Genomic DNA, 14,550 nt, shown 5'->3' on the forward strand with positions numbered 1-14,550 from the left:
ATTTGAACCTCCAGTTTGACGCAATTCAACCAATATCTATGGATCACCTCCTTGCAGACGTGCTCATCCCCTTCCCACACAGCATGTTGCCACCAATACCCTTTGGTGTCAAGGACGTGGCCATACTCACCTTCTCTGGCTACTGGTTAGAGTCTCCCCCCCCCCTTTTTTTTTAAGTTTATTTATTTTGAGAGAGAAAGAGAAAGTGAGAGAGGGAGAGAGAAAGAATCCCAAGCAGGCTCCTCACTGTCTGTGCAGAGCCGAACATGGGGCTCTATCCCATGAGCCGTGAGATCGTGGCCTGAGCTGAAATCAAGAGTCAGACGCTTAACCGGCTGAGCCACCCAGGCGTTCCGGTTAGGGTCTCCTTTAAAGCATGACGCAGAGGCAGCTTTTTGGTGTACCTATTTAAAAAGTCACAGTCTTCGCTTGGGCAGCACATAGACTAAAACTGGAGCGACACGGAGAAGATTAGCGCGGCCCCTGGGCAAGGATGACTTAAAACTTTGTGATGGTTTCCGTATTTTTTTAAAGGAGGGCACTTGTTGCCATGAGCACTGGATGTTGTCTGGCAGCATTGAATCGTTATACTGTACACCTGAAACTAATATTACACTGTATGTTAACTAACTGGGATTTAAATAAAAACCTTTCCAAAAAAGTCACAAAGATCGAATTCACTGGTGTGAAAGTAGACAAAGTTAGAGACTGAAGCCACGTGTGACAGTGGGTGAGATGAGCGGCGCCTCCAGTTAGAAAAGCCAAAATCGGGGGCGCCTGGGGGGTTCCGTTGGGTGAGCCTCCAACTCCTGACCTCAGCTCAGATCTTGGTCTCAGGGTTTTGAATTCAAGCCCCGCCTACTTAAAAAAAAAAAAAAACCCTCCAAAATCTTTCTCCTGCGTTTTGCCATCCTCTCCTGCTCCTTGGCAGCTCTTGCACGTGTACTTCACATGCAGCCATTTTTGTTCACCTGTTCGTGACGGCTGGTGTTGACTTGTTATGAAATGATGCAGCCGCGGGAGAGAGGAGACCCGGAGTCCACGCCCGCACTGCTCGCTTTGTGAAATTCCAGACTGTTTAATCGGCTCTACCTCATCCCAAGAACTCCAGCTTCTACTTTTCTTAATGGCTTTCCCCTCCTTAAATGCCTACACAGTTATCTTTGAAGAAGGAGAAAAAGAATAGATGAATCATTTGCAGGAAACGGGGGGCAGAGACATGTGGTTGGAATAGCAGATGGCTGTGTGTGTGGGCACATTGCTGTCTCTGTTGTTCCTTCCACCACCCTCTGGAAATGAATCCTGTGGAAGAGTACATTCATTCCAAGGTGGGGGCTGTGCCCGCTTTCAGGTGCTAACATGCAAACCCACATCCACACGGATTCTTCTCAGACATCTGAACTCCAGGGAGAGTAGAAAACTCAGGCTCTGGCCCAGATTGGACAAGTTGTCCTCTCCTCCAAGTTTTGACATTAAACCTTCTAAAGATAAAGCGATAAACTACACACAATTAGTGGCAGCAGAATTTCTCATACCGTCTTCTTTGTCCTGCAGGATATGAAGTAAGCACATAAATATTCTTCCTATGTCATAGTGCAAACGCCTGACCTCATCAGGGATCAGCAAATGCCTATAGGGAAGCCGGAGGGAGATTTACGTTCGGATAAAACATGCCTTAAGCAGGAAAACACACGTTGTTCTTGGTGGGGCTTTTGGCGGTGGGGGCGTGAAAAGGACATAAAGATATTACAATCTCAGGAACAAGTGCCCATGTGTTGGTCCCCAAAGTTAGCTTCTTGCCGTATGTATGGCGATGACACCAACTGTGGCTGTTTCTCTTGGATCACTGAAATGTGTTTCTAGAATCCTGAGAATTCAAGAGAACACACAGTTTGAAAAACTTTTCTCAGAAGGCTTCATTTAGGCTCTCCTGTTACTTCTCCATAAATTTCCAGATGTCATCTGGGTGTATGTGCTAGGGTGGGTCATTGTTATTTTACTTTTTAAATATATGAAACTCACTTCATCGACAGACTCTCTTTCATTGATTTTTCGCTACTTCCGTCACTGCCATCTGCCCTCCCTACCCTAGATCCAGACTATAGGACCCTGCTGTGAGCACACAAATGTGCAGAAAGATTAGACCTTGTCACCTTTCCCCTTGATGCATTAGGGGTTTTCGTAAAATACACATCTAGAAGTTGAAATGTATTTCTTAGCACAAATGACATACTATTTGGAAACAAAGCATTGTGGTTAAAAGCATTTTTAAAATTATGAACACTCCTTTATTTTTTCCCCATGTTTATTTATTTTTGAGAGAGAGAGAGAGAGAGAGACAGAGACAGAGTGTGAGTGGGGGAGGGGCAGAGAGAGAGGGAGACACAGAAGCAGGCTCCATGCTGGGAGCTGACAGCACAGAGCCCGATGCAGGGCTAGAATCCACGAGCGGTGAGATCGTGACCTGAGCCGAAATCGGGCACTCAACCAACTGAGCCACCCGGGCGCCCCATGAACACTCCTTTAAAAATTAACTTTAATAATAAAAGTCAGCTGATTAAGAATGAGTAAACTCAGTCCAGGAACCAATCTGAATAACCATAAAAAATATTTCATCAATCGTAAGTCTCATTAATAATAGAATTCCTGCCCTTACAGTCGTTATGATTTGATGACTCATTTATCTGAAAGTCATTCATCTGAACCTTAACAAAAGCACTAATTCTTGAATCCTAAAAAGCTTTAAAATTGTACTTTCCATGATTTTAAACTACGACGTTACTAGACTAATTTATGTGCCTCTCGAGGGTCCCCAGCCCCACCTGTTCTCTAACCTTTCACCTCTTCCTGAATGGACAGATTCCTGAGGATGTGATTCTGGTGAGACGGCATCTCACCTGCTGCAACCGGAGCCTCAGGGGCTCCAGGACCCAGATCTGTGCCTGCGAGGCCAATCCCCTCCCTGTCTTCCAGGCAGCTTCCAGGAAGCCTTGGGATTGTACCTTCCAACAGAGCCTTAGCAAGAGATCTTTGCCTCAGGTTTTACTTTCTAGACAATTTTACTAAGACAATGACTTTTTAAAAATCACGTCATATCTTCTATCTGACCTCCTGCCTACAGTCTATTTTCTTCCCAATAAGAAATCTCCCGATGAATGGAGATCATAATCTCTACTAAGGTTAACTAGAGAGAGCTAAGGGTCTCTGGGTTGAGGATACGTTTCCTAAATCTCATCTAACTTTCCTGTGAGTTTTCTCTCACCTCAATAGGACTGGATAGAGAAGCTTCTGGCCACTTCCGTGTGGAGAACCAGGACAACAGAGAGTGGCTTTTCCTATATCCACCCTGCTATTTACAAACCTACTTCCTGATCTCCATCTTATCATCTCTGATGCTTTCTTCTACCTTCATTGTGTCCTTACCTCCCATTTCACTTCCAGCTGATTCCTGATATGTACTTGTGATAAAGCCAGTTCAAAGTAATATTCAAAATCCTCTTGATTCAGGATATTCTTTTTTTTGTGTAAAATATGTATCTTTCAATCAGCAGCTAAAGAACATCAGCTGCCAAGAGCAATGTGCTATTTGGGAACTGTAAACAAGACACTTTGGTGTCACAAGTCTTTCCCAGACTGAGAAAGAGAAGTAAAGGGACTTTTTCACTTCTCTGTTTAATGGGTCAGATAGTCTCCTCTCAGGGAGGGAACCGGGGGGTGAGAATAAAAGCTTTTAGATATTTAGTTGGTATCACTCTTTCCTTTCTGCTTGGGCGGAAGGCAGGTCCTGTGAATGCTAGGAGAGTATATTAAGGTTGTTATTTTAATGGGTGAAAATTCCTTGGAAGGTTCGCATAGATAATAATGGCTGAGGCAGAGCTTAAAACAAACAACCCTTCTGGGATTAAAACAAAACAAAAACCAGGGCTCTTTGACCCTGAGCAATTCTAAGGAGTGAGAGCAGTTTTAATTACAAGATGAGATTTAGAATGAGTTGAGAAGGAAAAGTCAGGCATCAATGAGTTTTGTATCAAAATGCTCTTTGGGTTTATCAAGTGCCTCTACGTGTTTTCTGTTTGAAAGTAACGATTCATTAATGGTATTTAAGTTCACTGGCTACCATGACTTAATGTTATGGTCGAAAGTAAGGTCTGAAAAATACAATAGGATTTTTTTATTTTACTTATTTATTTGGCAGTCAAAACTGTGTAGAGAATGACGAGTTCACAGGAAAGGCAATCCATACGGCATACAAGACAGGAGATGTTGATATCATCTATCAGATTGGCAAAATGTTTGCGAGCACGCCGTGTCAGCTAAAGTGTGGGGAAATACATTACTGGTGGCAATGCAAACCAGTATAATGGGGCGTTTGGGGGCTATCTATCAAAATTATAAATTCACATGCTCTGACCAAGCAATGCCACATTTAAGACTTTATACTGCAGATACACCTGTGTACAAAGGGGGTAAATGTGCAAAAGGTCGTATTCATTGCAGTCACTGCTTGCAATAACAAAAAAGATTATGTGCAACCTCCATATCCATCAATAGGTAAGTTAGATAAACAACAACAACAACAACTATGTAACATGTGGAGACATTTGAACAGGAGCTTTCTTCTAACACATGGGAAAACCACATTCTGTAGTTCCAAGTCCCCTGACAGTAGCAAACACATTGTTATTTTTTTCAAAATAGACTTTATTTTTTAGAACAGCTTTAGCTTTATAGCAAAACTGACCAGGAAGTACAGAGATTTTTTTTTTTTTTATAGATCCCCCGTCCCCACACATGCATAGCCTCCCCCACTACCCACATCCAGCACCAGCATGGTACATTTATCATAACTGATGAACGTACATGGACACATCACTATCACCCAAAGTTCATACTTTACATAAGGGTTCACTCTTGATGGAGTACATTCTATGGATTTTGGCAAATGTATAACGACACGTATTCACCATTAGAGTATCACACAAGATAGCTTCCTAGCGGGGTGCCTGGGTGGCTCAGTTGGTTAAGCGTTCCACTTCAGCTCAGGTCATGATCTCACGGTTTGTGAGTTTGAGCCCTGCGTTGGGCTCTGTGCTGACAGTTCAGAGCCTGGAGCCCGCTTCAGATTCTGTGTCTCCCTCTCTCTCTGCCCCTCCTCTGCTCGTGCTCTCTCTCTCTCAAAAATGAATAAACATTAAAAATGTTTTTAAAAAGAAGATAGTTTCATAGCCATAAAAATCCTTCGTATTCCACCAGTTCATCCCTGCCTCCCGCTAACCTTGGGCAGTTACTTGATATTTTCATTGTCTCCATAGCTTTGCCCTTTCAAGAGCGTCATATAGTTGGAATCACAGAGTACGTAGCCTTTTCAGATAGGCTTCTTTCACTTAGCAATATGCACATAAGTTTCTTCCGTGTCCTTTCATAGCTTGATAGCTCACTTCTTTTTAGTGCTGAATAATATTCCATTGGATGAATACAGTTTATCCCTTCACCAATTCAAGGACATCTTGATTGTTTCCAAGTTTGGGCAATGTTCAATGAAGCCGCTATAAACATCTGTGTGCAGGGTCTTGTGTGAACGGTTTGCAACTTCTTGGGCAAATACTAAGGAGCATATGAGTGCCGGATCATATGGTAAGAGTATGTTTAGTTCTGTAAGAAGTTGTCAAACTGTCTTCTAAAGTGATTATACCATTTTGCATTCCTACCAGCAGTGTATGAGAGTTCTTGTTGTTACACATCCTCACAAGCCTTCAGTGTTGTCAGTGTTCCGGATTTGGGCCATTCTAATAGGTGTGCAGTGGTATCTCTTTGTTGATTCGGTCCGCATTTCACTGAGGACATTGAATGTGAAGTCTCTTTTCATATGCCATCTGCATATCTTCTTTGATGACGTGTCCATTAAAGTCTATGACCGATTTTTTAATCAGGTTGTTCATTTTCTTGCTGCTGAGTTTCAAGAGTTCTTTGTATATGCTAGATAACAGTCCTTATCAGATGTGTCTTTTGCAAAAATTTTCTCCCAGTCTGTGGCTTGCACATTTTTTTTTTTTAAAGAAATGAATGTCACCTTGAAAGACTGAAGGGGCGCCTGGGTGGGTCAATCAGTTGAACGCCAGACTTCAACTCACGTCATGATCTCACACTCATGGGTTCCAGCCCCGCGTCGGGTTCTGTGCTGACAGCTCAGAGCCTGGAGCCTTGCTTCAGATTCTGTGTCTCCCTCTCTCTCTGCCCCTCCCCCGCTCGCACTCTGTCTGTCTCTCTTTCTCTCTCTCAAAGTAAATAAACATAATAATAATTAAAGACTGAAGCAGAAGGGTGCCTAGGTGGCTTGGTCAGTTGAGCATCTGACTTTAGCCCAGGTCATGATCTCACGGTTTGTGAGTTTGAGCCCCACATTGGGCTCACTGCTGTAAGCACAGAGCACACTTCGGATGCTCTGTCTTCCTCTCCCTCTGCCCCTCCCCTGCTCTCTCTCTCTCTCTCTCTCTTTCAAAAAAAAAAAAAAAAACAAACAATTTTAAAGACTGAAGCAGAAATTATCAAATGGCTACACTATTAATAAATGGATAAATATTTATTACTTTCCCTTTATAACTGATTCTTTGTTACCAACGTAGCCATGTTTCTAGTTGTTTCCTGGAGCCCTTTGTAGTAAAGGAATCTAACGAGTAATGGACGAGTACCTGTAAATGCAGACGGTGATATTGTGATATTTTAACTGCCCTTAAAATATGATCCTATTTGTGTAAGGATTAAAAATTTTTGTTTCTCTGTAAGCTGTAGTGTCTCAATTTCTTTGTGACCAATTTTACCAGTAAGTTTTCCAAGAAGTACATGTTAAGAGAGAACAAACGAATTAGAGTAATTTAGTGTACCAGATCAAGTGTTTCATTAGAACTTACCATTTATTACTTAGGAGAATGCACCTCAGAAAGCACCATATATCATCTTCTCTTTAGGTGGTCCTGACACGCCCCCTTACTATATCAGTCTGTAACCATGTAGTTGATCTATATAAAGACAAGTGCTGTGGATGGAAGAATGAACACGTCAGTCATCCAACATGACCGTCCCTTTGGATCTAGAACTTTGAATTGTCCTAAGAGCATGCTGAATACTACGTTTGAGACATTCTCTCTTATGTCACAATCCCACCTTTAGCTTTGGGAGGGGAGAGCGTCCCCCATGTGACTTATCTTTTTATCCCTCAGAATATCTTGCACCGCCTTAGCAGGTATATCGAGCATAGATTTGTTTAAGAGGTAGAAGACAAAGTGATTTGGGCAAAATTTACAGCATTTTCAGTCAGCAGTGCTTTCTGTGACACTTTTCCAAAGAGACGAGAGAGTTCCGATGTCGTCTGGGGCAGTGATTTGGAGATCTCATTGCAGGAAAGGGCCAGGTAGCAGATGGAAAAGGCATGACCAGGTGCCCATTGCTAAGAGGACAGACTCCAAGACCCAAGAAAGCGAGCACAACCGGAAAGCCTCACGCCAAGCTCTTCACTTAAATGACCTCGTGTTAACTCCTTCGGCGAGTGTCCGATGCTCCCCACCCCCGCTGCCACAACAGGAACGATAGAAGGAACACTCGTCACACTTTTGCTTGTAATGGGAAACGATGGAGCGACAGGCTTTCTTTACAAAATCTCACTTTTGCAACCGAGCATGTTGCAAGCATGGTAAGCACTGAAAACTTCTGCAGTGGCTTTTCTCTCCAGGGTGCACTTCTGATGCTTTCCCTGGGCTTTCTGCTTTTCTGTGGGGCTGGGATTTTTATAATAAAAGTAAGAGGCAAAAGGCAGTTTCTCTCCTGGAGTGGAATTAAACCATTGGCATTTAGAATAACATTGCCCCCTCCTTCCTGGCTACAATTATAAGCATCTCACAGACCTCCCTATGTGAGGTAAGGTGAGTATTTTGTCATCTTCTATTAATAGGGAGGGATTCTGAGTCATGGAGGCCTAAGTGATTTTTCTAGCCCCAGAAATAAAAGGAATAAAACGACGCAAGATGATGAGCACGTTATTTTAAGAACAGGATGATTTGGGTGGCATAGCATCATTTTCCTGGACAGTTGCAACTGCTTCCTAATTGGTTTTCCTGCCCCTGGTTTTCCTCTCCCCTGCAATCTACTCACCTCTTTGTTATTAGAATCATATTCTGAAATCATGTCACACCCTCGTATAAATATCTCTGATGACTTCTCACCGCCTAATGAAAAATTCCAAACTCCTTAGCATAGCATCCAAAGCCCATTTGCATCTGGCTTTACACTACCTTTCTTGTGTTCTTTGCCGCTCTGCACTCTCTGTACTGTTGTCATGCATGGCCATGGCTCCAAGGTGGCCATGCCACCTGTCTCTCTGGCCTAGAGTGCCTTTCTTCTCCTGTCCCTCTGGGATGAGGGAGAGGAGAAATCTGCATATCCAGATATTGTTTTCTCTGGGATACTTTGCAACACTCAAGGCCCAGGAACCATTTCCTCCTCTTGCTTTCTTTCTGTTGCAATGATCGTATTAACTGTTACATTCTAGCTACCTGGACATGAGTCTATTCTACCCAGTCCAATCTACTTTTTGTGGACAGCAGGGTCTGAATCTGACTGATCTCCACACAACCCAGCGATCATTTCAGTTCGACACACAACGGGTGCTCCCTGCGCTTGATGCCATTTTCAAGAAAAACCTTCCTTCAGGCAAATCCACAGGCAGTTTTGGGTACAGTTTCAGGGCTCGTGAAAAGAAATCAGAGTGAGTGCCAGTTCAAGAATGGAGCTTTCAGGGCACCTGGATGGCTCAGTCGGTTAAGCGTCTGACTTCGGCTCAGGTCATGATCTCACAGTTCGTGGGTTCGAGACCCACGTCAGCTGTGCTGACAGCTCAGAGCCTAGAGCCCGCTTTGGATTCTGTGTCTCCCTCTCTCTCTACCCCTCCCCTGCTCGAGCTCTGTCTCTCTCTGTTTCAAAAATAAATAAACATTAAAAAAAAAAAAAAAAGAATAGAGCTTTCAAGGACAAGCAGGTTAGTTATGTTTAACATTGCATTCTTCTGTTATGAAGTTCTGATGTTTGTGGGTACAGTGTACTATTTGATTCCAGGTAACCACCCAAAACATTTCCATACTTCCTGACTAGAGCTGATGGGTGAGGAGCCTGGCTGGCTGGGATATCATTCGGAGCTTTCCAAAGTCTGGCCCACTTGTGTGAGCCACTCCTGACTGCTGGATTACAAAACACTTGCCTGGGCCCTGCTCTAGACATTCTGAATCAGGGTCCTTAAGTGAGAGGCCAGGCTGTGGACCACGAGCAAGTACCTCCAAGGTGTTTCTAAACATTTGAGACCCACTGGTCTGGCTGGGAGCCTCCCCCTAGGCAAGGAGATTTGGGGGGGATAGGTGTTGTGAGTGAGTCGTTCTCACTGCAGGTTGCATATGAGAATTCTCTGGGGGATTTTTGAGACCCTGGGACCCCCTTTATATCATTTAAATCAGAATTACTGGAGATGGGACTTGGGCCCCTATGTTTTTTGAAACCTTTGCTTCTGAACCAGGTTGGGGATAGAATAAATGCCAGAATCTTTGGACAAAAATCATACGTGTCTAGTGGTTAGAGCTCCTGTTTACATGACACTTCTCACCGCACTCAACCTCACTCTCGCTAGAAAAGTAAATCTCATACCAAATTTAACAAGTAAAAAAAATACATGTTTTAATAGGTAAGTGTGGTTATGCAAACTGTGTGTGGCTGAGGAAAGGTCTTTCTCTCTACCCTCAGTGCTTTGAGTAACAGCACCTTGCACGAATAGGCCATCCTAAAGGAAAGGCAGCAATGTTCAATATCAAAACCAGTGGGTTTTAATCTTGTGGGGGCAAGATGCTAGGTAAAGTGGGGGGTCACATGGCCCAGGGCCGGAGGCGACATGGTTACACACGTAGGTGGGCTACGAGATCGGGGGTCCTATCACACTTCCTCTGACAATCACCAATTTCAGCAGTAGAAATATACATATTTTTAGAAATAAACATTTCTTACTACAAACTAAAACAGACAAACAAAAAAAGGGGTGCTTGGGTAGCTCAGTCGGTTAAGTGTCTAACTTGATTTTGGCTCAGGTCACGATCTCATGGCTTATGAGGTTGAGCCCTGAGTTGGGTCTGTGCTGACAGAGCAGAACTGCTTGGGATTCTCCAAACAAACAAACAAACAAACAAACAATAAATAAATAAATAATGAGTCTTTTTCCCTGGGAACTGCTTAGGCAAAAGATTGAGGAGAGGAAAGGTGGGAAGAGGGGGGCATGACCTACCAAGCATTTAGACTTTTGGCGTTTGGGTAAAGAATCTGAAAGTTTTGGTGGGTCCAGAAAAACGCGATGGGAATTCACCAAAAGATGCACCCTTGTCAGATGTTTAACAAAAATAGCCTTGGAATCATACATGTGCAAAAATCACTACAGAAACTGTGCTAAGCAACTGGTCTGTTTACTTAGGGCTGGGGAGGGGTTCTATACTGTGTCCTCCAGCACAGCACCCTTCCCCCACAAATGGAAGATTCCTTTCCATTCCACAGGACACTGGCTCTCATACCTGGCTCTGCCTCATCCCCTTTTTCTACCCCATCCGAAAATCTCCTCCTGGCAGGAAGACAGTGGAAAGAAGGAACTTCTCATTAGATGAGGTTTCTTAGATGCAAGGAGGTCTTAAAAAGTTGAGGACCCATGACACAAATGGGTGCTCCCATTAGAGACTGCAAACCCAGGTCGCTGAGAGATGGTGGTTACGTTGCTTGGGCTGGTAACCTCCCAATTGCCCTCTAGCAGAACACGCAGTCAACAGGACTGGCCTGAGCCGGCAGCGCCGGGGGGTGGGGAGAACATGCTGCCCTGTGGCAGGCAAGTCCGAGACTGCTGGGCAGTCCCTCTGAGGCCAGCAGCAACCTCAGTGTCACCAATTTACCAGAAACTGTGATCTCCGGGCTGCTGAGAGGTAAAGCAATTGACTCTCCAAAATTTTTTTCAAAATCTTGTATGGATAGTTTCTATTCCTGAGAACAAACGGACACTGTCGTGTTTTCCACTATATAATCCCCTTTCAGCAAGGTCAATAAACATTAAGAACTGTGTGTTGAGGGCGCCTGGGTGGCTCAGTTGGTTAAGCAACCGAATTCGGCTCAGGTCATGATCTCGAGGTTTGTGAGTTTGAGCCCTGCATTGGGCTCACTGCTGTCAGCACTGAGTCCCCTTCAGATCCTCTGTCCCCCTCTCTCTCTAAAAGAAAAAAAAAAAAAAAAAAGAACTGTATGTGTGTGCGTGTTAATAAAAACAGGTAACTGTCAATGAATTATTACTGTTTCAGGACTGTTCCTACCCCTTTACAAAGAGAAGTCATTCATTACAATAGCCCTGTAATATAGTATCCCCATTTTACAGATGAGGACACTGAGGCATAGGGAGATTATGTGATCTCCCCCAGAGTCACATGATTAGAAAATTTGTGAGTCAGGATTAGAATCCAGGTTGGTCTCAGACCAACCCCAGTCCTGGAGTCAATCCAGAACTCCCAGTCTTGACAAGCAAAATAAAATTTAACAAGTTATATAGAAGTTGCCGTTTTATAACAGGTTGAATTCACAACAGTCTGCATGGAGTCATGCTTTAGAGCTATACCTATCAAGTAGGGAGCAAAACATACCTACTGGACAGGTTTCCAAGGGACCGAGGTGCAAGTTTGGATTCTTGTGTAATTACCTGACATTTGAGTCCAGCCTTCCCCACTATAAAACCCGAGTAACGGTATATCTGCTTGGCAAAGGTATCATGGAAGCAGTTAGATTTAATTTAACATCTATAAGGCTGGATGTAGAAGAGATTGTAGCCCTTATGTTGTCGTTGTGTTTTTCGCAATATACCCAAATATAACTTTTGTAATTAACCCCTCAAATGGCCGAAAGCAGTGTTGCTTACACTGGAGTTTGGAGGCCCCTGGGGTTCCCTCAATGTATTCTGGGTGATCTGCAAGTTCTTAAGTTTAATCGATGAAGCTAAAGCGTGCCTTGCTTGTCTTGTGGACACACATAATCATTTCTACTGATCGCTGAGGCAAAAGGGCTGAGAGGAAATAGCACCTACTTAGAATAATAATTAGTTCTCTTACCCAACAGTTATTTGTATTGTTCACACCTGCATAAATAAAGGAGCACAAGATGAGGAGAAAAGTCGCCAGAGGAGCCAAGGCCCACACAAGGAGGCACAAGGCAAATGTTCTGCGTGTAGCTGCAGCATGGCTAATGCCCAGGAAGCATCAATGATGCTTCATGACATGACTGGGGAGCTTCTGGCAAGACAGCTACACATAGTCCCTTGCCACCCCCGAAGGCAAAGCCTAATTTCCCACTAAGGATATTGCTGGGCTTTGGAAATAGTACAATGGGAAGCAAGGCATCATCATCCTTTTCCAAACAACAACGAGAGTAACAAAAAAACAGTGAGTGAGCTTAGCTGTCCTCAGAGATGCCAACTTCCTGATGACTTCTTACATACACATTTACATATGCTTTTGTAGTTCTTACGTTTTGAAATAAAGGATACGAGGGAGGAATCAATGAATGTATGCAACTGGAAGGAAAGGGACGAATGCATCTGAAAGAAGAAATCAACATTTTATCTTTCAACGAATTTCCTCACTAGACTGTCTAGCTTCGGAAGAATATTCTAGATCACGTCTCTATGGGATCCTGAATGTCTATTAATGTACATTCCACAGGGCGATGGGAAACAAAACACAAGAGAGCCGATGAAGACCGTAATTTTTCAGAACTTAGCCTGACTGAGGCCAAGGTCTGACTTCACAATGGTTCATAGTTTCCTTTGGGTCATGTCATTCTGGCAAGGTGCAAAAGTCCATCTCCTTTCTAGGAAAGCTCCAACCACTCCCTGGATGTGACTGTAGACGTGTAATTCTGGCACTGCTGCTCCCTACCTACCTGTTAGCTGCTGTCTAACCTAGCTTGCCTTTCTCCCCACCTCCACGTTGTTTGGGAAAATCATTAGCCTGTGCTTAATAAGACCCTTCAGCAACTCATCAAGGGGCAGGCTGTTTGACTGCAAGCCAGGATCAGCAGTCGTGGTATTTTAATTTGGGGCTCATGCTTGAAACTCCTTTTGGCTTTCCCTACGCACGGCCTATCAGTGTGCAGAATGTGTGTTTCCTATTGTCAGGCCTGTGGGCCTCTTGTGTTCCACAGTTCCTGCTGTTCAGACAGAACTTGCTGTCTTTGTGAGGCACCTGTCAGGAGAGTTCAGCTCGAGTTTTGTGAACCCCATATGCCCTTTCAATCAGGTCTGTGTCAAACACATTTCTCAACTGCAGAGAAATTCTGTTCTGAGGCTTAGCTGTTCAGAAAGCCACTGGCTGTCACTTTGAGGGCCTCCTTGGGACTTCTAAAAGTGAATCTTGAATATGCCACAAGACTACATTTTAAGTCAGACCTTCCAAAACACTCTCATTGACGGAAAACTGAGCTTATTTTCACACGATGTGTTAATAAATACTGTATTCACAGAGAGATTACTTCAAGAAGATTAAAAGTCATGCTAACTCTTCTGGGTCTAGTAAATTGCAAGTGTCCTCAAACACAGGAAAATGTCTGCAAAGTTGGAATGCTTCTCCAATAGGCAAGCAAGCATTCATAAACAAAAGACTTACTTTCAAGGGGCTTTCCAGGGGAAACACTTGATGAAAAGAATTCAAGCGGGAGTGCGTGGTGCATTCACACAAATACATACACACACAGAGAAATTAGGACATGTAACATTGCTTCTGTGCACTTCTGAGGGGTAAGGCAAGACCTGCTTCATGCTCAAATCTGGAAACACCGTTTTCTGCATATGAATGATACCCTCAGCAGGGAACTGGGGCCTCCGGAAATCAGAAAGCCTGTGGTTCTTCCTGATGCTAGAATTCTTCCGAGAGCCTTTTTCCTGACAGCCTGGGCAACAGGGCCAGGATGATGAGGATCAAGGCAAGATCACCAGCAACGGGGAGTCAACTTTCTGCAGGAACAAGGCAGTGAGTTTTAAAAACATCATCTTTTGAATACCCACTTTGTGCCCTACACTTTTTGGGTGTCTCTAATCCTCCTAGGCCCGTAATGAATGTATAACTATTCCTAATTTTACACACTACTGAATTCCCTTGTTTTTTTCCACAGCACTTTCACTTTCTAACATACTGTATAATTCTTTTGTTTATTGTCTGTCTTCAACAGAACGTAAGCTCGGAGTGGGGGAAGGGTAGGTATTCTTGCCCATTTTATTCCCTGATTTCCTGGAGCCCAGAATAAAGGAGTGAATGAGTGAATAAACGAATGAATGAACGAATGAATGGAGGCCAGTGAAGCTAAGTGACTTTCTCCTATCAAACTACTAGTGAGTAACAGAGCTAAGGTTTGAACCCAGGCCCACGTGCAGTGCTGACACACTAGATTAGTAATGGCAGTTGTCAGGATTAGAATCTAAGACAAATTCGGAGGAAGAAAGATATGCAG

General features: G+C 43.7%; 1 non-coding gene across 1 annotated transcript; it reads left to right on the forward strand.

The window, feature by feature from the left end:
* Window positions 1-421: 421 nt before the first annotated feature.
* LOC128775157 (U6 spliceosomal RNA) lies at window positions 422-528 on the forward strand. The gene has a single exon (XR_008419808.1). It is a non-coding gene; the product is annotated as a U6 spliceosomal RNA (small nuclear RNA).
* Window positions 529-14,550: the final 14,022 nt, after the last annotated feature.

Source organism: Panthera pardus, unplaced genomic scaffold (assembly GCF_024362965.1).
Source record: "Panthera pardus isolate Hobbes unplaced genomic scaffold, ASM2436296v1 HiC_scaffold_6, whole genome shotgun sequence".
NCBI lineage: Eukaryota > Metazoa > Chordata > Mammalia > Carnivora > Felidae > Panthera > Panthera pardus.